Raw genomic sequence first — 21,829 nt, 5'->3', positions numbered from 1 at the left:
ACTGCGTTTCATCACATGTCAAATGGGTGTGTGTGACCTGATGATCATCATTCAAAACCAAAAGCTTTTTAATAAATTTTTAAAGTTTACTTATTTTGACAGAGAGAGAATGCACAAGGAGGGGAGGGACAGATAGAAGGAGAGAGAGGACCCCAAGCAGGCTCCGCTCTGTCAGCACAGAGCCAACATGATGCATGCTTGAACCCATGCATCATGAGATCATGACCTGAGTCGAAATCAAGAGTTGGCCACTCAACAGACTGGGCTGCCCCGGAGCCCACAAACTAAAAGTTTCTGGTCCAAAGTCCACATATATTGTCTCACACAGGCTTCCATTTCCAGGCCTGTTGTTCCCTGAGGAGCTAGGAAACCTCATCCCAAGCCTCTGACATCCTGGGCTCTGCCCAGGCTCCGCCCAGGCCCACCTTCTTCAAGCAAGGTCTTCAGTGATCATGACCGGACAGCTCTCCTCCCCACGACTTGGCATAGCTTCTCCTGCTCCATGTCACTTGAAAGAGAAATCACAGATTATAGCCACGTGTTTTAACCCTTCCAAGGGTTTCTTCATTTTAAATAGAAATTAATGTTTTGTCTCAATGACATAACTCTTAAATGTTGAAATTTTAGGCCGTAGCTACAGCCAAGTCTGAGGAGAAGAGATTCTTCGTGAGCTCCTGGAGCTTCTTAAGTCACAAGGGGCCATTGCCCATTGTTCTGGAAGCAAGAGACCAACCCAGGTTGAAGACACAAGAGTCCTATCAACGTGGATACAAGGGTAACTTTCTCTCTCTGAAGGTCATTTGCATTAACAGAAGTGTTGGGTTAAACAGTGTTGTGGTGGAGACTTCACCTGTGAGCCCAACATCTACCCCCCTTTTCTCGCTAGTCACAGAACCCACATTATTTGGGGCAGCAACGTGTTTGGCAGAACGACCATATTTCCCAGGCTCCTTTCAGCTAGATGTGGCCTTGTGACTAAGTTCCTGCCAATGAGGGGCAGGCAGGATGTTGGATGAGATTTCTGGGAAGGCTCTAAAAGTAAACCTTTCATTTTTCTTAGTCTTCTTATCTGCAGACTGGTCATGATAATTGGTGAGCTGGTCACCATCTTGGATCCAAGGGGGATTTGAAGAGGGAAGCCGTTTTCTGAGGAGGGTGGTCCAGAAAGAAACAAGGAGCCTGGGTCTCTGATGACAACATGATGCCACTCCACCAGGCCTGACTCCCTCCCTTTGGAGTTGTTATGTGAGAAAATAAAACTTAGTGTTTTTAAGCCATTATTTTTCAGTTCTCCGTCATTCATAGCTGAATACGACTCCTCTGTGTGGGAAGACTAAATAGGAAGACTAAATTTTCCACATTTTTTAAGAAAGAAGTCAGCCAAAGCTAAAATAGAATGTATTCTATGAGAAATAGAAACAACCTTAAAATGTTCAACCAACCAGCCATTTTATGCGGGGGGGGGGGGGACTGAGGCCCAAGGGGAGGGCGTGGCCGAGCCAAGCAAAATCAAGTTTCAGTGGCTCCAGCACAGCTCAATTGACCTTTAAACAAATTTTTTTATGTTTATTTATTTTTGAGAGGGAGAGAGACAGAGTGTGAGCTGGGGAGAGGCAGAGAGAGGGGAGGACACAGAGTCCAAAGCAGGTTCCAGGCTCCAAGCTGTCAGCACAGAGTCCGATGTGGGGCTCGAACCCACAGACTGTGAGATCATGATCTGAGCCGAAGTCGTAGGCTCAAATGACTGAGCCACCCAGGCGCCCCTTGATTGACTTTTGAAAGTAGAGGTAGCTGCAACTTGTTCCAATTAAATGTGAGTGCTTTTTACCTACTATAAAGTCAAATGATACTTTGTTGAAGATAGTGGGCATTTGGGGGCACCTGGGTGGCTCAGTGGGTTAAACATCCAACTCTTGATTTCACCTCAGGTCATGATCTCCTGGTTCATGGGTTCAAGCCCTACATCGGGTTCTGTGCTGACAGCACAGAACCTGCTTGGTATTCTCTCTCTCCCTTTCTCTCTGCCTCTCCTCCACTCACACTGTCTCTCTCAAAATAAGTAAATAAACTTAAAATAATTTTTAGGGATGCCTGGGTGGCTCAGTTGGTTAAGTGGCCAACTTCGGCTCAGGTCATGATCTTGCTTGCATTCATGGGTTCAAGCCCTGCGACGGGCTCTGTGCTGACAGCTCAGAGCCTGGAGCCTCCTTCAGATTCTGTATCTCCCTCTCTCTCTGCCCCTCCCCCTCTCATGCTCTCTCTCTCTCTGTATCCAAAATAAATAAAACATTAAAAAATAATTTTTAATAAAAGATGGTGGGCACCTCAAATGTTTGTAGCTTTAAAGAAACCAAAATAGGTTAGTATATATCCAGTTTCCTAGGTAATGTTTCATGGGGACTCACTCAAGGAGACATGAATTTAAACCTTGAATCCCAGAACTTCAGAAGGTGTACTGAAAGCAAAGGGAAAAAAATGGAAACACCTTTGTCTTCTGGTGGATTGTTGCTCCTCCCCCACAGGATGGAAGATGAGAAGTTGGTCAGTCCAGCCAAGTGTCACCTGTGTTCCATACAAGCTGGGATTGTTTTGGAAGGAAGAGAGATTCCCAAAGCTTGAGCAATGCGAAAGTGAGCCCTGCTCTGGGGAAGCATGAGGTCATCTGCACGCGCTGATTCATGTTCTCTTGCTCCCGAAGGATCTGGCTCCCAAGCACTTCCCGCAGACCAATCTGTTTTGGCTGCTGTGGCTGTAAAATCTTTCCTGCACTAAGACTTCATGAACCATCTTAGAAAGCCGGGTTTTCATCTTCTTTGAGAACAGACTCCGGGCGGCTGCGTCTGTTTCATTTATTCCCTGCAGACTCACTGAGCACGTGCAGGAGCCCCTGCAGCTGAGCTGGCAGTACAACCAGCGGTTAAGCCCGACCCCTGCCCCAAGGAGGTGACGGCTCAGTGGGAACATGGGTGAAGAAGCGAGCACTCCTAACCCTGTAGGTAAGTGCCCTCAGGGGGAAGGCAAGTAGGAAGGCAGGAGTGGCCCTGACTCATGCTTGGAAGTCACGGAAGGCTTCTTGGAGTAGGTGACGCCTAAATAGAGACGTAGAAGATGAGTAGGAGTTTCTGTCCTCCCCTTAGTCACTGCTCAGTGACACCTGCTGTCATGTGACAGTTCTTCACTCCAGATCTATAGAGCAGAGTAGGTAGCAGTGAGGTGGCTACAAAAATAAAATGCCCTCTTTCTTCCTTTCCTTGAGGTCTGCAAACAGTACCGTTTCATTGGCTCTGGAACGAGCCAGAAGCCAGGCCAAGAGTGGAGCTAAGGACCAGGGATGCTTTCTTCCCCTGAGGACACTGGGTGAGAAAGTGCCACCCTTAGTACCTTGGAGTTCATGCCCATTGGACTATTCTGGCAATGGGCAGCGATGTTTATGACTTTGGGCTTTCTTCTGACTCCTCTCACTCCCGTGTGTGTGTGTGTGTGTGTGTGTGCATATGTATATATATATGTATAGTATATGTGTATTTGTATATATATAGTGTGTATATATAGTTTATATATATGTGAATATGTAAATGTATATTTATATAAATATATGTTATATGAAAGTATAAATATATTTATGTAAATATATAAAAATACAGTATATATGCACACATATAAATATTCACATAAATATATATGGGTATATGTAACATATATTCATATATAAATATAATATAAATAAAATAAATATATAATGTAACATAAATACATATTTATTTTTTTATTTTTTAAATGTTTTTTATTTAGTTTTTGAGAGACAGAGACAGTGTGAGCAGGGGAGGGTCAGAGAGAGAGGGAGACACAGAATCCGAAGCAGTTTCCAGGCTCTGAGCTAGCTGTCAGCACAGAGCCTGATGCGAGGCTCGAACCCATGAACCGTGAGATCATGCCCTGAGCCGAAGCCGGACGCTTAACCGACTGAGCCACTCAGATGCCCCACATACTTATATGTATTAATTGTAGAACATTTCAACACCTCAGAAAGAAACCCTGAACCTTTAGCTGTAGCCCCTCAATCCCCCCCATTTCTCTCAGCCCCTGGCAGCCATTGACAACTTTGTCTCTATAGTTTTTGCTATGGTTTCTTTTCTTTTCTTTTTTTTTTTTTAGAGGAGCCGTTGTGGCCAGAGATAAAGGCAAAGAGCTCCAGCCAGGTGGGTCCCCAAGGGCTTTTCATTTTTTAAAAGTTTTTACTTATTCATTTAAGTAATCTCTACACTCAACGTGGGGCTCAAACTCATGACCCTGTGATCAAGAATTGCATGCTCTATGACTGAGCCAGCGAGATGCCCTGGTTTTTGCTATTCTTAATATTTCAAACATTTCATATAAATGGAAGCATGCAATATGTGGTCTTTCGTGCCTGGCTTCTGCACTGTGCGCTCAGCAGAATGTTTTCAAGGTCCACCTGCTGCAAAGTGTTGCAGCACTTTGTTCTTTTTTATAGTCCAATTATACACATATCACGTTTCGTGTGCTTCAGACTGGCATCTGGGCCAGTCATCTGTCCCATCCAAAAAATACCAGTGATTCATTGATTTGTTCTACAAACATGTACAGAGCAAATACCATGTGCTGCCTAGGGCTTTATGTCCCAAGAATGTTTCCAATTCATCTCCATGTCGCCATCTTCATCACCGACCTCCCAGTTTCCCACCATGTGCCTCTTGGACCAGGGAGCTTCCCTAGAGTGAAATGTTAGCCTTCAACAGTGGTCTCTTCTCACGGTCAGAATAAAGACCAATCGCCTGTGTGTGACCAAGCACCACCCCCACCCCACCCTGCAGTCTGGCTCTCCCCACTGCCTTCCCAGCTCTTCCTGTGGGCTCCAGCTGGCCGGTCTTCCCTCAAACCCTCTGATTTGCCAGGGACCCTCCATCTGGAGGACAGTCTTCTCCTGCCCTTCAGATCCCAGGCCAGCCGTCCCTTCCGAGAGAAACCCTTCCTGACGGTCACATGCACACCCTCATAATTCATTCTGCTAGCATTGTGTATCTTTCCTTTACAACAGAGCCTAACCCAGGTTCAACTGGACATTGGTGGTTGCTTGGGTATGAGCTGTCTCCCCTTTAGACTTTAAGCTCTTTGAGGGTGGGTCATTGTCTACTTTGCTCGCCCTTGAATCCCTGCTACCTAATAGTGCCTGGATTATAAACATGGAAAGGAAGTAGGTACCAATATTTATAGAGTGCCCCTTTAAATAGACACTTTTACCAACTCTATGTTATGTATTCTTATACTAATCCTAGGTGGAAGGTATCATTAGCGTTGTTTTACCAATGAGATCAATGAAGCTAAGACAGTATAAATAAATAAGCTGCCCAAAGCTGGTAAGTGGCAGACGAGGGGCCTCTCCTAGGCTCATGGAGTTGTCAGTTCTAAGATCTTTCCACAAATACCAGACTGTTTCTGGAATCAAGACCGCAAATCCCTTCCATTCAAGAATTATCAGATAAGCCCCTGTTCACAAATGCCAGGGAAAGACCAAAAGAGAGCAACAGGGCAAAATGTATCCTCGAAGGGAAGCATAAACCCAAGGTTGCAGAGATCACAGCCAAGAGTATCTCCGGGCCGTCAGGGGAGAAGCTTCCTGATACTTGAGACTCAGAAGAACCTCCCCACCGTTGTCCGTTCCGTTCTGATTGGCTTGCTGGAAGTCTGTTCTCACATTTCTAATTGGAGACAGAGTATTTCCTTTGGAATTTTCTTACATTGTTTTATTTTTGGGTGTCAACCTTTCTCATTTCAGTCCTGCAAAGAATTGACTGTTCATTTCCTTTGGGGAATTTTTTTTTCTTTCTTTTTCCAGGGAAGCATTACGTCCACCAGAAAAACTAGTTACCCAAGCAGCCCCAGAGGCCGGCTGCCTTTGCACAGCTGACTAGGAGGCTTTACCAGGTAAAGGTTCCCCGTCATTTTGAGGTCGCCTCAGAGCACGAGAGCCGGGAATCTGCAGTGACCTCACCCTTCTGGACCCGGTTCAGCAGCTACAAACTTGGTCATCATAATGCGAGTGGCTGACTTCTTGCTAGCATAGTTATGTCCTTAATAATTCTTTCAGACCAGGAATTTCCCAATTAATATTCAATGGGAAGAGGATGATAAGTCAGGGCTCCTGGCAGTGGGCCATATGACAAGGGACAGCCCATTTAAGGAAGTAACTTCTGCCCAATGTAATGGATTCCTTTTGCTCTGAGGCATGCTCTGGGTGTTTCCAACAGACATAAATCTCAAACTGCTGTCTGCTTCCAACAGACATAAATTTACTAAAAAAATAGCATTCAGCCTTAAAAAGGAAGGAAATTCTGACACACGCTACAACACGGATGAACCTTGAGGAGATGATGAGTGAAGTAAACCGGTCACAAAAGAACAACTATTGGGGGCGCCTGGCTGGCTCAGTCAGTACCGTGTGCACCTCTTGATCTCACGGTCATGAGTTCGAGCCCCGTGTTGGGGGTAGAGTTTACTTAAAAAAACCCCAAAAGGACAAATATTATATAATTCCACTTACAGAGATTCCCAGAGTTATCCAATTCACAGAGACAGAAAGTAGAATGGAGGTTGCCTGAGGCTAAGGGGAGGAGGGCAAATGGGAAGTCAGTGTTTAATGGGTACAGATTTTCAATTTGGGAAGATGACGATGTTCTAGAGATGGACAGCGAGATAGTTGCACAACAATGGGAATGTACTTGTCATTCAACCGTACGCTTAAAAATGATAAAAATGAGGGGCACCTGGGTGGCTCAGTTGGTTGAGCATCTGACTCTAGATTTCGGCTCGAGTCATGATCTCTCAGTTCATGAGTTTGAGCCCCATGTTGGGCTCTACACTGACAGCACAGAGCCTGCTTAGGATTATCTCTCTCTGCCCCTCCCCTGCTTATGCACACACATGTGCATGCTCTCTCTCTCTCAAAATAAATAAATAAGCTCTTAAAAATGATAAAAATGATTAATTTCATGTTCTGTATGTTTTACTGCAAAAAACAAGCTGTCTGAGGACTTTTTTAAAAAAAGTCTTGCCTGCTGTCCTTCTAATTGTTCATTAGTTGCACTTTAGGTGTAGTGTGCCGCCTACTGCCTTGAGCCTTGTTTCTCAAAGTGCGGTCCCTGGACCAGTAGCATCACCACTTGCTGGGAGCTCAGGCGCTCCCCAGACCGACTGAACTGGAATCGGCATTGAACAAGATCTGTAGGGTTTTGAGAAGCACTGCTGTAGCACTCAGGCTTGACTGTACGTTGGAATCACCCAGGAAGCTTACAAATCCTGATTTCATGGTGGAGTGTGGCCAGGGATCAGGATTTGCAACTGCTCACCTGGGCATTCTAATCTGCAGCCCTAGCCGGAATCTACGCATCCAGACGGTCTGCCAGGACTCGGCAGTCAGCCTGCTCGTGATTTTCTCATCTTAGCTCTGGGACATCTTTTTTTTTTTAAGTATTTATTTATTTTTGAGACAGAGACAGACAGAGCACGAGTGGGGGAGGGGCAGAAAGAGGGGGAGACGCAGGATCTGAAGCAGGTTCCAGGTTCTGAGCTGGCAGCACAGAGCCTGATGCGGGGCTTGAACCCATGAATCATGAGATCATGGCCGGAGCCAAAGCCAGACGCTTAACCGACTGAGCCACCCAGGCACCCCAAATAATCTCGGTTTTAACATTTCGCATCTAATTTAATTAATAGTTTTCACGATGACACTAGATATACCATTTTATTTACCTGACTATTTTGGCTCTTTTGTAGAAAGACTTTTTTGATAAAGGAAGCAGTACGTCGATTTATTTACAGGGGTAAAACCCCTTACTCTGTATAACTACTCCAGGAAATTTCCCGGTCATTACAGCTACACCATCAAAATGCATTCCTACATAAATCTTAAACTCCAAGCTCCATCTAATTGCCAATATAATCCCTCAGAAGTTTACACCGTTCAGAGCTGGTTGTGTCTGTAGCCAATGAACGTGAAAGAAATACTTCTTCTTTTACAATATCATCATGCTCAAGATACACTTTAACCATGTCACTAGCAATAACTGTTTATTTTTCTTTTTTTCTCAATTTTTTTATGTCTTTATTTTGAGAGAAAGACAGAGTACAAGCAAGGCGGGGCAGAGAGAGGGGGAGACACAGACTCTGAAACAGGCTCCAGGCTCTGAGCTGTCAGCACAGAGCCCAACACGGGACTCAAACCCATAACTGTGAGATCATGACCTGAGCTGAAGTCAGATGCTTAACCGACTGAGCCACCCAGGTGCCCCAATATCTATTCATTTTTCAAGCTGAAATGGAAACACAAACCTTTCGGAGAGCCATGGGTGGCTCAGTTGGTTAAGCACCAGACTCTGTCCCAGTTTCAGTCAGGGTCTCACGATTGTGAGATCAAGTCTGTAGTCTGGCTCTGAGCTGACAGTGCGGAGACTGCTTGGGATTCTCTCTCCTTCTCTCTTTGCCCCTCCCCTGCTCACAGTCACTTGTTTTCTCTCTCAAAATAAATAAACAAACTTGAAAAAATACTAGCTTTATTTGTTGCCTTGGTCTATGATAAGTCAGTGCCTGAATACATTGAGCTAAGTTCTTGAGTTATCTTTGTCATAGATTCACCCATTTCCAAGCAAACCTCTTTGACTCAGTCTTTTGCTAGTGTACTTTTTGATCCAAGTAAGCCAAAGTGCTGCCTCATAAGATACCTGCTAAGTACGTGAAATATTGAAGAGCTACTTTTTTGACTCGTTCCTTAACAGGATCATTTGGTTTTGAACTGTTCATACTTTATATGTGAGTGCTGCTTAAGTTTGGGTGGCTCCATTGGTTCATCAGACAGTCCGTTTCTAGAAATAACACATCAGAGTTTTAGCATTTTGCCATCAATGATGCCTACAAAATCAAAATCAGCATACCAACATACCTGAACAAAATTAGTATTACTATTTCTGTCTTCCTTTCTTTGAAATAACTTCTGTTTTCATCATTTGCTTTCCTACCAATTTCACTTTGGGGAAAGTATGTTCTTGCTTTTGACAAAAATGGTCCAGCGAGCTGATCTTACCATTGATAAATTCAAGTTAAGAAATCATACTCCCACATGGAGATCCTTAACTTAATCACATCTGCAAAGTCCATTTTGCTATTTCACAGGTTGTAGGGATCGGAACATAAGGATCCTTGAGGGCCAGATAGACATGATGTTCAGGGAATGCACCTTGCTCTTTTATTCTTTCTGCAGAATGGAATACACATGAGTCAGCGGGATCAGGAGAAGCCAGGTTGGGTCATGAGAAGATTAACCACCACATGTCAAAGATTACAGAGTAATCTAGACAAGAAAGTGATCCCTTGTATGGCGAGGACAGCCTTAGTAGCTTGGACTTCATGTGTCAGGGAAATAAACCTCTATCTTACTTAAGCCAGCATGATTGGGGCCCCCTCTATTATGGCAGTGGACCTGGTATCCTAACTAACTTCACCATCAGAAGAAAATAATAAGGTGAGGAGAGGGGAGGGAAAAAAGGATGGAGGAACAAAAGTCAGCTTACTCACTTCATAGGTTGGCTCAAAAATAATTTGGAATATATGTGACAATATAATATGTAACTATAATTCATACAGAGAAATAAAATTACTAAGTGGCAAATGCCTTTGCTTTCATTTCTTCTCTTGCCAATTGGGAAAGATTCAGATGTACATACTGATATCCATCTCAAGTCAGTGACCTCAGCTCTCTGGTTAAACTTTGGCAACCTTGTCCTTTGGTCTCTACCCAAGGATAGACTCAATGGCTCAGTTGAGTTTTCCACAGGCTCAACGGCTGCAGTTACAGAATTCTCATCTTAGAATGAATTCCCCAAGGCTGTAGTTTGGCTTGACTTGACTTGACTCATGAAGCAGATAAGCCTTGTGTTTAGAGCAAGCTTTTCCACACATGACTCTTCAATTTCACATCATGGCTGAGTTGAAGGTGAATGACCAAGACCTTATCTCATTGAAGTTTGCATTCCATGTGGCACAACAGGTCACAGTGGACGCTGAGTAATCAGACGTGGTGTTTGACAAGGTGGTTTAAAGACCTGCCTTTCATCTCCAAGCACAGCCTGTTGCCTCCTATCTCCCCTTGGTCTGTGGTCTGGAGTGGGGAAACGGTAGATACTGCCTTCCTCCTGGCTCTGTTCTAAGCTCTCATAAGGGAAGGATTCTACAAAGTGTCAGTCCTTTCTTCAGTGATGGGAAGAAGGAGCTGGCTCTTCAACTCTTTGAGGACACACACTTAGACTACTTTCGTGTATAAGCCTCTTATCTCTACCCTTTGATTTCTTGTAGCTTTCCTCCTGGAATTCTTAGCTCCATTAGCTTCATAGGCAATTATCAAAATAACAATAGTAATAGTATCAACATAAAGTGTTTTTTCACATCCTAAGAAATTTGCCATGAAAAGTAAGACATTCGTACAGAGGTGAAGGGAGCTACAGGAAAAACGTGTGCCGCCCCCACTCAGCTGACACAATAAATTGCTACTAGTTCTATTTCTTTAGCTTACTCTTAATTTGGAATGTATCATTCCCAGGCATTTCTTTATGTTATATTTTTAATACATCTGCATATATTTCTAGACAATATATTATTTAATTTTGTATATTTTGAATAGAAATAGACTAGGATATGCATTCTACTGCAACTGTTCTTTCTATTCAACATGGAGGAGTCTATCAGTTGATACATGTAGCTCTAGTTCATGAATTTTCACTGCTATTTAAAAATGTATGTATATACACCACAATGTATTCTCCTGTGGATATGCACGTAAACATGTCTTTTAAAAATAAGTTTCTTGGGGCGCCTGCATGGCTCAATCAGTCAAGCATCTGACTCTTGGTTTCAGCTCACTGCATAATCTCATGGTTTTGTGAGTTCGAGCCCCATGTCTGGCTTTGTGCTGACAGTTGGAGCCTGCTTAGGATTCTCTGTCTCCCTGTCTTTCTATCCCTTCCCCACTCACATTGTCTCCGTCTCTCTCAAAATAAATTAATAAACTTTAAATAAAGAAGTAAATAAAATAAAAATAAGTTTCTTTGTACACAGTCTAAGTTGTGGCACCTGGAACTCTGAGCACTTGAAATCTACTTAGTCTACACTGAGAGATGATGTGGCTGTAAAATAGACACCAGATAGTGAAGAAAAGATAGATAAGAAAAGGAAAGTAGAGGGGCACCTGGGTGGCTCAGTCGGTTGAGCGTCTGACTTCAGCTCAGGTCATGATCTCACTGTTCTGGGTTTGAGCCCCACGTCGGGTTCTGTGCTAATATCTAGCTCAGAGCCTGGAGCCTGTCTTTGGATACTGTGTCTCCCTTTCTCTGACCCTCCCTTGCTCACGCCGTCTCTCTCTCTCTCAAAAATAAGTAAAACATTAAAAAATTTAAAAAAAAGAAAAGGAAAGTAGAATATCTTATCAATAATTTTATATTGATAAACTCTTGGATATATTGAGCTAAATAAAATCTAATTATAATCGATTTCTCCTGTTTCTTTTTCTTTTTTCTTTTTTGCAGTTTATTTTTTTTTTGAGAGAGAGAGAACACTTGGGGGACCAGCAGAGAGAGGGAAAGAGAGAATCCACGCTGTCAATGTAGAGCCCGATGCAGGGCTTGAACCCACAAACTGTGAGATCATGACCTGAGCCAAAATCCAGAGTTGTACACTTAAGTGCCATTGGGCTCCCCTCTTTTTACTTTTAAAAATGTGGCTACTAGAGGGGCACCTGTGTGACTGAGTTGGTTGAGTGTCCAACTTGGACTCAGGACATGATCTTGCCATTTGTATATTCAAGCCCCACATTGGGCTCACTGCTGTCAGCACAGAGCCCGCTTCAGATCCTCAGTCCCCTTCTCTCTACCCCTCCCCTGTGTGTATGCTGTCTCTCTTTAAAAAATAAACAAACAGTTTTTTAAAATGTAGCTACCAGAAAATTTGAAATTACAGGAGCATCTAGGTGGCTCAGTTGGTTGAGTGCCTGACTCTTGATTTTAGCTCAGGTCATGATCCCAGGATTGTGGGATTGAGCCCTGTGTCGGGCTCTGCACTGAGCATGGAGGCTGCTTAAGATTCTCTCTCTCTCTCCCTCTCTCTCTCTCTCTCTCTCTCTCTCTCTCTCTCTCTCTCTCTCTCTCAGGTGTTATGCTAAGTGAAATAAGTCAGTCAGAGAAAGACAAATATCATATGACTTCACTCATAGGACGACTTTAAGATACAAAACAGATGAACGTAAGGGAAGGGAAGCAAAAATAATATAAAAACAGGGAGGGGACAAAAACACAAGAGACTCTTAAATATAGAGAACAGTGGGTTTCTGGAAAGGTTGTGGGAGGGGGGATGAGCTAAATGGGTGAAGGGCATTAAGGAACCTACTAAAATCATTGTCACACTATATGCTAACTAACTTGGATGTAAATTAAAAAAATAAATTAAATTTAAAATTTTTTAAAGAGATTCTCTTCCTCTGCCTCTCCCCCACACTCGCACATACACTCTCTCTAAAAAAAAAAAATAAATAAAATAAAAGAATAAAAATAAGATAAATAACATGTGTCACATTTCTGGCTCACATTCTGTTTCTACTGGTCAGCCCTCCTCTCGACGAAGCTTTCTGTGGCCTGGGGCCTGGTCTGCCTCATCCGTCACCATAAACCCAGTCCCCGGAACAGCAATGGTCCAAGGAGGTGCAGGGGATGCACCTGCTGAGTAAATGAATGAACCAGCGAACGACCACGTGAATGAATGAAGAGCAATGCTTGCATCATTCTGCTTGTTTACCCCTTCCTCTCAAGAAGTTTGTACAAAGTTGTCTCAGTGAGATTCTTCTAGAAATCTCCACTTGTGTGTTTTCGTCAGTTGACTCCCAGGCAGACCACGGATGGACACGAGACCCTCCCCCTACCCAGGTGGGGGAGGGCGGCCTCTGTCTCTGGGAGAGGTCTGCTGACCCCGGCAGCCTGGTGCCGCAGTGTTTGCACTTGTGCTCAGGCCTGTTGCCCTGTGGTGTCACTGAGGTGTGCGCTGGGGCGGGCGTGGAAGCGGCGATGTCTTCTTCCAACCCCAAACCTGTCAGAGGACCATCTGCTGGAGTCTGGCATCGTGTTGGTTCTCAATAATATTTCAATCAAAAATAATAATTTTCAGGGTGCTCGGGTGGCTCAGTCAGTTGAGTGTCCGACTCTTGATTTCAGCTCAGGTCATGATCTCATGGGATGTGCACTGGCAGCACACAGCCTGCTTGGGATTCTCTCTCTCTCTCTCTCTCTCTCTCTCTCTCTCTCTCTCTCTCTCCCTGCTTCTCCCCCTCACATGAACTCACACATGCACTCTCTCTATCTCAAAATAAATAAACTTAAAAAAATAGCTTAAAAATATAGACGGGTTCCTGAGTCACACTGGCAAAGGCACTCATTCTTTCCTTTTGGAGGCGAAATTTGGCTTATTTTGGTCGATTAGAAGGAAGGTGTATACCCCATCCTCTAACATTCTCTCATTTTGCAAGATTTCCAACTCCAAGTGTTCTTGCTTCCTATTGCAAGAGGAGCAAGTTCAAAAGCAAAAATTCTGTCAGGGAACCCTGATACCCCTCAGGTTTAGAACTTTGAAATAATGATTCTTCATTTCAAGCCACTTTTGGATCCTTAAGCAAATAGTCAGTTGCCCGCCCCAGGAGCCGGCTGCCCTCAGCACTTCTGCCTCTCCGTCTGTTTCACAGGTGGCAAGGTTTCAATACCAGGGATGAAGGGCATGTGGCTGGAGAGGTGGCCGGCTGGGCAGTGGTGGACTTGGTATGTGGTGCTAAGGAACATTTGAATTTAACATTTAAAAACAATTTTTTTAATGTTTTTTATTTATTTTTGAGAGAGACAGCACGAGCAGGGGAGGGTCAGAGAAAGAGGGAGACACAGAATCCAAAGCAGGCTCCAGGCTCTGAGCTAGCTGTCAGCACAGACCCCGACATGGGGCTTGAACCCATGAACTGTGAGATCATGACCTGAGCTGAAGCCGCATGCTCAACCGACTGAGCCACCCAGGTGCCCCTGAATTTAACATTTGAACTTAAATGTACAGTGTCACTCTAAAAAGAATTAGGGACAAAAAAACCATAGGAGGTCTATTGAATCTAAGACTAGGTGAAGTGTTTTTAGAATTGACATTGAAAGCCAATCCATAAAAGGAAAAATTGATAACTTGGACCTTACCAAAATTAAGAATTTTTGCTTCCTGAAAGAGGGTAAGAAAGCAAACTATGGACTGGCAGAAAATGTTTGCAAACCACATATATATCTGATAAAGGACTTATATCCAGAATACATAAGTTCTCAAAAAATGAAAAAAATCCAATTAGAAAATAAATAGATATTTCACTGGAAAGCATATGCAACATGACAAATTGTCTAAAAACCCAAACAATCCAATTGGAAGATAAGCAGACATTTCACTGGAAAGCATATATAAAGACAAAGCACACGCAAAGATGTTTGACATTATGAGCCGTGATGGAAATGCAAATTAAACCACAGTGAGAGACCATGATGAACTTCTCAGAATCACTAAAATAAAAAATACTGATAACACGAGATGTTGGCAAGGATATAGAATCACTGGATCGGAAAGTAAAATGGGTCGGCCACACTGGAAAAGACTTCATCAGTTTCTGAAAAGAACCAAACACGCACCTACACATGCCCCAGCAATTTCACTCTTTGACATTTATCGCAAGAAATAAAAACTGAAGTTTATGCAAAACCAGTACACAAGTGCGTGTAGCGGCTGGAAAGAGTCCAGACGCCTTTCAGTGGGTTGTACGGTGGGGCATCCATCATGGAACCCGACCCAGCAATAATGAGGAAGGAGCACACTGCAACTCGGATCATGGGAATTCGTCTGAACGATAAAAGCCAATCTCAAAGGTTATGTACTGTATGATTTCATTTGTTGAACATTCTGGAAAGAACAAAATTATAGATAAGAACATACTTGTGATTGCCAAGGGTTTAGGGATGAGAGCCGGAAGGATATAAAAGGGAAACACGAGGCAGCTATGTGGCGTGAATCAGGTCTGTATCTTAATTTACTGGTGGTTTCATGAAGCTACACCTGTGATAAAATTGCACGACACACATACAGGAGTGTTTATAAAGTTGGCTACATCTGAATAAGCACTGTGGGTTGCATCAGTGTCCATTTCCTGGTTTTGATACTGTATGCTAGATGTTACCAACTGGAAGAGACTGGACAAAGGTCACTGGTCTTCCGGGTGTAGTATTCTCCCCATCCCCCTGCCTCCCACAACCTCTTGTGAATCTATCATTATTTTAAAACAAAATAATATTTTTAGACTACTCATGGGTATGAAACATTTTTTTTTAGTTTGGAATTACCTCAGGATATATACATTTTAAGAATTCTTATTTTGCACCTACTACTAATTTGCTTTGGTAAGTGTGTCTTCTTGTAAATCTATCCTGCTAGTTAGCGTCCTGTTCTGCTGAATGTAGTGGTAAACAGCATTTTTGGTATGACAGTTATGGACTGTTCTAGGACTTCCAAGATTTTTGTTAGTGGTATCTAGAAATGATATGTTGTCAGTAAGTGGATCAACTTGTTTGAATGAATGTGGTTACTTTTGTAAACATCTCATGGTAGTTCCTGTTAAGAGCACATAGTGATTCTGTGTTTCCCCTTGATGGCAGGAAACTTGCTCAGTTGGGGGGCTGGAGGGTTATGAGTATTTTTCATAACTATCACTTCCTGAACCTGACCTTTATTATACTTTCTATATTTGCTAATATGCAATATACTTGAAGTCTGCCTTTAGAATTACCTTTTTATTTTTTTAATGTTTACTTATTTTTGAGAGAGAGAGAGAGTGAGTGCATGCCAGTGGGGGAGGGGCAGAGAGAGAGAGAGAGAGAGAGAGAGAGAGGGAGACACAGAATGCAAAGTAGGCTCTAGGTTCCGAGCCATCAGTACAGATCCTGATGCTCAAACCCACAAACCCTGAGATCATGGCCTGAGCCAACTTCAGATACTTAACCAACTGAGCCACCCAGGTGCCCCCAAATTACCTGACTTTTTAAAAGCACACAATACCGTTCTGATCCATTATGTGCAAATTTTTTTGCATATATTTTCTCATTTAGGACTCCTATTAATCCAATTAAAAATATGCTTTCTTCCTTTCTTAAAACATAAACACAAGAAGTTATTTGCCTGAATAAATAGTCCGTGAACCTTGTTATTCCAGCAATACTATTCTTGTTCACAGCACTGTTGAAACTCTCCTTTGGGGCGTTTTTGGGGTGGGGACACTGCAGAATATCCTTTTGACCGCACGCAACTGTGGAAATTTTTGACCTTTTAAAGTTTATAGTCTTATTTATCTACCTACCTACCTAGATCTCTCTTCAAAAGGAATTCAGCTCAAATAAAACAAGGTCGTTATTTCTGCTTGCTGGCTTATAGAAAGAAATTCATCTCCAGAACCAAGAAGAATACTGAGAAGCAGTAACCTTCTGCATTGCCAGGGACAGTATGACTTGCTACAAGCCTTTGGAAAGCAATTCCGCAATATATATGTCAAACATTTTACGGAGGCATTCCATTCCTGGACATGGATCCTGTGAGAAATAAGCCTACTGACCCAATCAAAGGAAGGACGCGGAGCACAGTGAAGTGAGGCTTTAATCAACGTTCTTGTAAAAGCAGGTGTCTGACAGACAGGCACACATGGGACAGTTATAGCCGACAATTTATCTCCTAACGTGCAAGTCCCTCCCCTGGTTCCTCATTGGCTGAGTCTACTGAGGCAAATCCCTCCCCTGGTTCCTCATTGGCTGAGTACTACAGAGGTTACAGCCTTACTTGGAAGTCGCCTATGCCCACAAAAAGCAAAAGGTAGTCTAATTGGAACAGATACACATTCCCTGAGGTGATGCAGAGATTTTCAGAGCCTCCTCCCTTTGCTCTCTGGCGCATGCTCATTGCAAAGCCTGTGACACTAAGAAGAACGAGGTAGTGAAGTGTCTATGGGTTTAGGACTCCATTGTTGGTGGGTGGGTGGGTGAGGTCATATATATTTCCAATAGGTTCTAAACCTATTGTTACCTAGACACCAAAGCTTTTATATGGTATATTTGAAAATGAATCATCTCCCTTACTTCTCACAATCCTATATTTTAAAGTTTATCTGAAGTGGGGTCCAATGCCATAGATATCTAATGGAGAGAAATGGAAACCTAGTCCATTGCCTACGAAATATATTCTTCCCCCAATTTACTGTCACGTTATTTCTGTTCTCACCTGGGGAGTCATGGCAGAGCCATCAGAGGAACCCATTAAACAGTGCTGCAGACTGTGGGCTCCAGGAGGTGGGGGGGGGGGGACCGCACCACATCCACCCCACTGAGAAGGGCTAAGTTTCCAGTTAGTTTCATTTGCATCTCTAAGTACAAGGTGGATTAGCCGACTTCTGTTTTGCATGTGTAAAGAGCCCCACAGGAGTACTGCAGTAAGAGTTCCATAGTTCTGATTTCCACCATGTTAATCACAAGCACACACCTCCTAGGACTACTATTTTGAAGCAAGAACCATTTAAGTGTGTATACTTCCCTGTGCTCATTTGCAAATCAATCTTATTCAAAGTATTTTCTTCAACTGCAGGGTTAGCTTTTGCCTTTCCTTTTCAGCTGTTTTTTAATTTTTATTTTTATTTAAAGGGATCCTGCAATACCTTTCAGGATGCAAATGAAACTAACTAGTTTCCAGTTAGTTTCATTTGCATCTCTAAGTACACCTACTGTTTATAGCCCCCCTACGCAATGCCCATCACAGTTCCTTTCTTATTTTGTTACATGTGTGAAGTCATTGCTCCCGACCCACAATCCCTTCTTAGAAATGCTTCTGTTCCCACAGGCCAGACGAGCTACCCCTACCTGCCCATCACTGTAATCTGGACCCTGTGAACTGGACCCAGGTGAACATAACCCAAATTGGAAGACATTCCACTTTCCCCAAGAATTTGGAGTTGGGCGGTAACATTGTCTCTTCTGAATTTGGACATAGGGACTGAGCAAATATTCTGCAAAGGACCAGCTAGAATGCCAACAAATCATGGGGTTAAATCACACTTGGGGACAGTAGCAAAGATGACAGGCCAGGGAGGTGGTGGTGACCAGGAAAGAGGAAGGGAGAGAAAGAGAGCTGGGGGAGGGGGGGGACTGCCTGGAGTTGGTATTCCCTGTCTCAAAGCTCAGTTGGGGTCCTGGGGGTCCTGTTTTTTTATAATATAATTTCTTTTACATGAACTAGCATAAATGGGTTTTAGTTAATGACACCAAATAATCCTTGAATCATATTCTCAGAATGCATCTTCAAGACAAATATTATATAAACTAATAAATAGATATTAACCATATTGGGAACTAATCCCATTCATTTTTCTTCTTTTTTTCTGTTCCTTTAAAAACCTGTGAACTATGCCATCCATACAGAAGAGTGCCTACAATTTCTATATCAGGTTAAAACCACGTCTGGTTGAAACCATGCTCATGTTTTGTGAATTCCTCTGGGCCAGGTAGTAAATATTTCTCGTTTTGCAGAACATAAAGTCTCTGCCAGAACTTCTCTCATCTGTTTGCAGCACTAAAGCACATAATGAATGTGGTTGTATTCCAATAAATTTTATTATAAAAACAGGCAGCAGGCTGCATTTGGCCCGTAGGTCATTGTTGAAAGACTATGGCTTGAAGGAAACTTATTATCTGTGGTCTAAAGAATTTCAAAGCTAAGTTCTGCATAACCATCTCCTAGGTCCATAACACAGATAACACTGGAGAAGTTTCTGTCTGCCCATCCTAGATGATAATTCCTCACTCCCTTAAAGACATGGTCACCATTCTGACACTTGTGATGAACATTTTCTTCCTTCTCTTTACAGCTCTGTCAGCTATGTATGCATTACTAGACTGGATAGCTCATTTGTATCCATTTAAAAAATGTTGATAAATGGGATCCTACTTAACATGTTCTTCTTTTTCCTCCTCATCCAGGCTTACACAATCTCTTCCAGACATCAATAAGAGGAAACACGTCCCAAAAGCAGCTTGGTGGGGAGGTTAGGAGGCTGTAGGGAGTGGCCCAACCCAGTCTGGCTGATGAGGTTGATATATGCCATGAAGTTCCTCAGCTTGTTCTACTGCAAGTCCCTCTGCAGGTGTGTGGCAGTGACACGTCGGTGGTGACCCTGTAGCTTCTGCTGGAGCCCAGTCTGGAGCCCTGCAGAGTCAGTGACACAATCTTGAAGGTCTCCTTCCAGGTGAGGGACACCCTGGTGCTGGCAGAAAAGCCCTCTTGGTGCTGGAGGAAGACGGCACAACCGTAAAGACAGAAAAGTATTTCCAAACCCTGACAGACAAGACAGTGTTTGTGGTCCTCCAGAAGGGGCAAAAATGGCAGTCCCATCAGGGCAGGTGAGGTCCCACACGCAGGGGGGAGAACACTGACAGCCTGAAGAAGTCTTTGAGAGGTGCCAACCACATGGCTTGTCTTGATGCAAGCGACTAGGTACTAATTTTCCTTCTCCCATAAGCCTTCCAAGAAGATCAAAGTTGCCTGCATCACCTTTGACTTGCACAAAATGAACCCACAGGACTTCATTGGTTGGTTGATAGTGAAGGCAGCTCATGATGGGACATACTCCATTTCCTACAATATGCACTTCTACAAGGTCAAGTGCATCATGAAGGAAGATCTTTACCAGCTCCTCTTCAGCATGCAGGCCATAGGTCACATGCTGCTTGCACCTTCTGCTACATGCAGCAAATCTTGGATGCCACAGAGGGCGGGCAGCCCAAGAGCAAGGCCACATCCCTCTTCCCAACCAGTCTGAAGATACTGCAGTGAAGGTCCAAGTCCTTGGGACCCAGGCTCTGCTGGTAGCATCCAGCTGGCAGCTAGGGAGCTTCGGGCCTCCTCATATCTCCCTCTCCCCAACAATATCATGAATGAGGAAGCATGAGGAAGGATCAGAAACCAGGTGTGGGCTGGCCAAAGGAGAACTAAGGTTCTTGGCCTGGCCTAGTTTGTTCCTGCCCAACGTAGCTTAGCTGACCACGGCTATGGCATGAAGTCTGCTCCTTAGCAACCCGTCTTCACACACTATATTTTCAGTACATACCTGGCCCCCCACGCAGAATACTCCCAAGTGAATGCTTGAGTCCACTAATGTGACATTGGAATGTTTACAATAAATCACTTATGCTGGGGGAGAGGACATTCCCCACCTCACTTTATGAGCCTGGTATAAATTTGATATTAATATTTGACAAGACATTATGAGGAAGGATAATTCCAGCCTAATTTCACTCATGAACATTAGATGTAAAAATCCTGTACAAAATATTTACAGATTCCAGCAATATGTAAAAGGTCAATATACATAATTGTTACCTTTTTGCCCAGGAAAACAAGATGCATTTAACAGTCAAAAATCAACCATTGTAACTCTATTAACTGAACCGAGGAGAAAAAAATATTTGCATTATTACCTCAACAGGTGTAGGAAGGTTTTTGCTTAAGTTCAGTATCCATTTATGGTAAAAAAAAAAAAAAAAAGGAAGCTTTGAGCCATCCAGGAAGTGAAATTCCTTAATCTGATCACAAAGCCTGTACTAAACACCATAATTAATAATTAAATGTTAACATTATTTGCCCTTCTTCCTTTCTGCTGTAGGCTCGAGTGCTGGTGTTGAGATGGGCAAATTCATGAAACCTGGAAAGGTGGTGCTGGTCCTGGCCGGACGCTACTCCGGGTGCAAGGCGGTCATCGTGAAGAACATTGATGATGGCACCTCCAACCATCCCTACAGCCATGCTCTGGTGGCTGGAATTGACTGCTATCCCCGCAAAGTGACAGCTGCCATGGGCAAGAAGAAAATTGCCAAGAGGTAAAAAATGTTAACATTATTTTTCTTTTGGTTTAGAGAATAAGGCAAAGCATGTTATCCAATCCCTGAGAAGCAAAGATGCCAAGATGGATCTTGAAGTGCAATATGTTTGTTGGAGGTGATAGTTGTGAAAGATGGACAGGGGACAGGATCGGGCAGAGGAAGCCACAGGCTTCAGTGTGGCGCTGACGCATTGGAAGGAGAGGTTAGGAAGAACGTGCCGAGATGGAGGAGACGCTGATCACAGTGCAGCTCTGGGAATATCTTGGCCAACCCGATGGGGAGCTGGGGCTCAAAGATTTCCCATAGAGGAGCCCCGGGCTGCCCACCTCTGCCATGCTCACTTGTTGGCTGGACGCTGCTCTGGAATTGCATGGCCCCAGCTCAGAAGCTGGAGGAGATCCTGAAGCTACCTGCAGTCAGAGGCTGTGAGCTAACCACTCCCCAGGTCGGGCTCATTTCTGAAGGGGGATCTCAGATACAGCTCCATGACGCCTCAAGGATTTCCAGTGTGACTGAGTCTGTTCAGCACTATGCTGGAGGCCCTAGGCAGGCCATAAAGAATAGGGAAATATAAAAAAAATAGGAAAGAAGAAATAACACTGACATTATTTGACTGTTCTAGGAATATACAAGTAAATATTTAGAAAAATTGAGTTAAGCATGTGTGCTACATACAATGTCTATTTTATTTTATTTTCCAATGTTTATTTATTTTGAGAGACAGACAGAATGTGAGCAAGGGAGGGGCAGGGAGAAAAGGAGACAGAGAATCCCAAGCAGGATCCGTGCTGTCAGCACTGAGCCCA

General features: G+C 43.5%; 1 pseudogene; it reads left to right on the top strand.

Annotated features, from left to right (window-relative positions):
• The first annotated feature begins 17,050 nt into the window (after positions 1 to 17,050).
• LOC115277378 lies at positions 17,051 to 19,977 on the top strand (annotated as a pseudogene).
• The last annotated feature ends 1,852 nt before the right edge of the window (positions 19,978 to 21,829 follow it).

Source organism: Suricata suricatta, chromosome 14 (genome assembly GCF_006229205.1).
Source record: "Suricata suricatta isolate VVHF042 chromosome 14, meerkat_22Aug2017_6uvM2_HiC, whole genome shotgun sequence".
Classification (NCBI taxonomy): domain Eukaryota; kingdom Metazoa; phylum Chordata; class Mammalia; order Carnivora; family Herpestidae; genus Suricata; species Suricata suricatta.
This window is presented reverse-complemented; position numbering and strand designations above follow the sequence as displayed.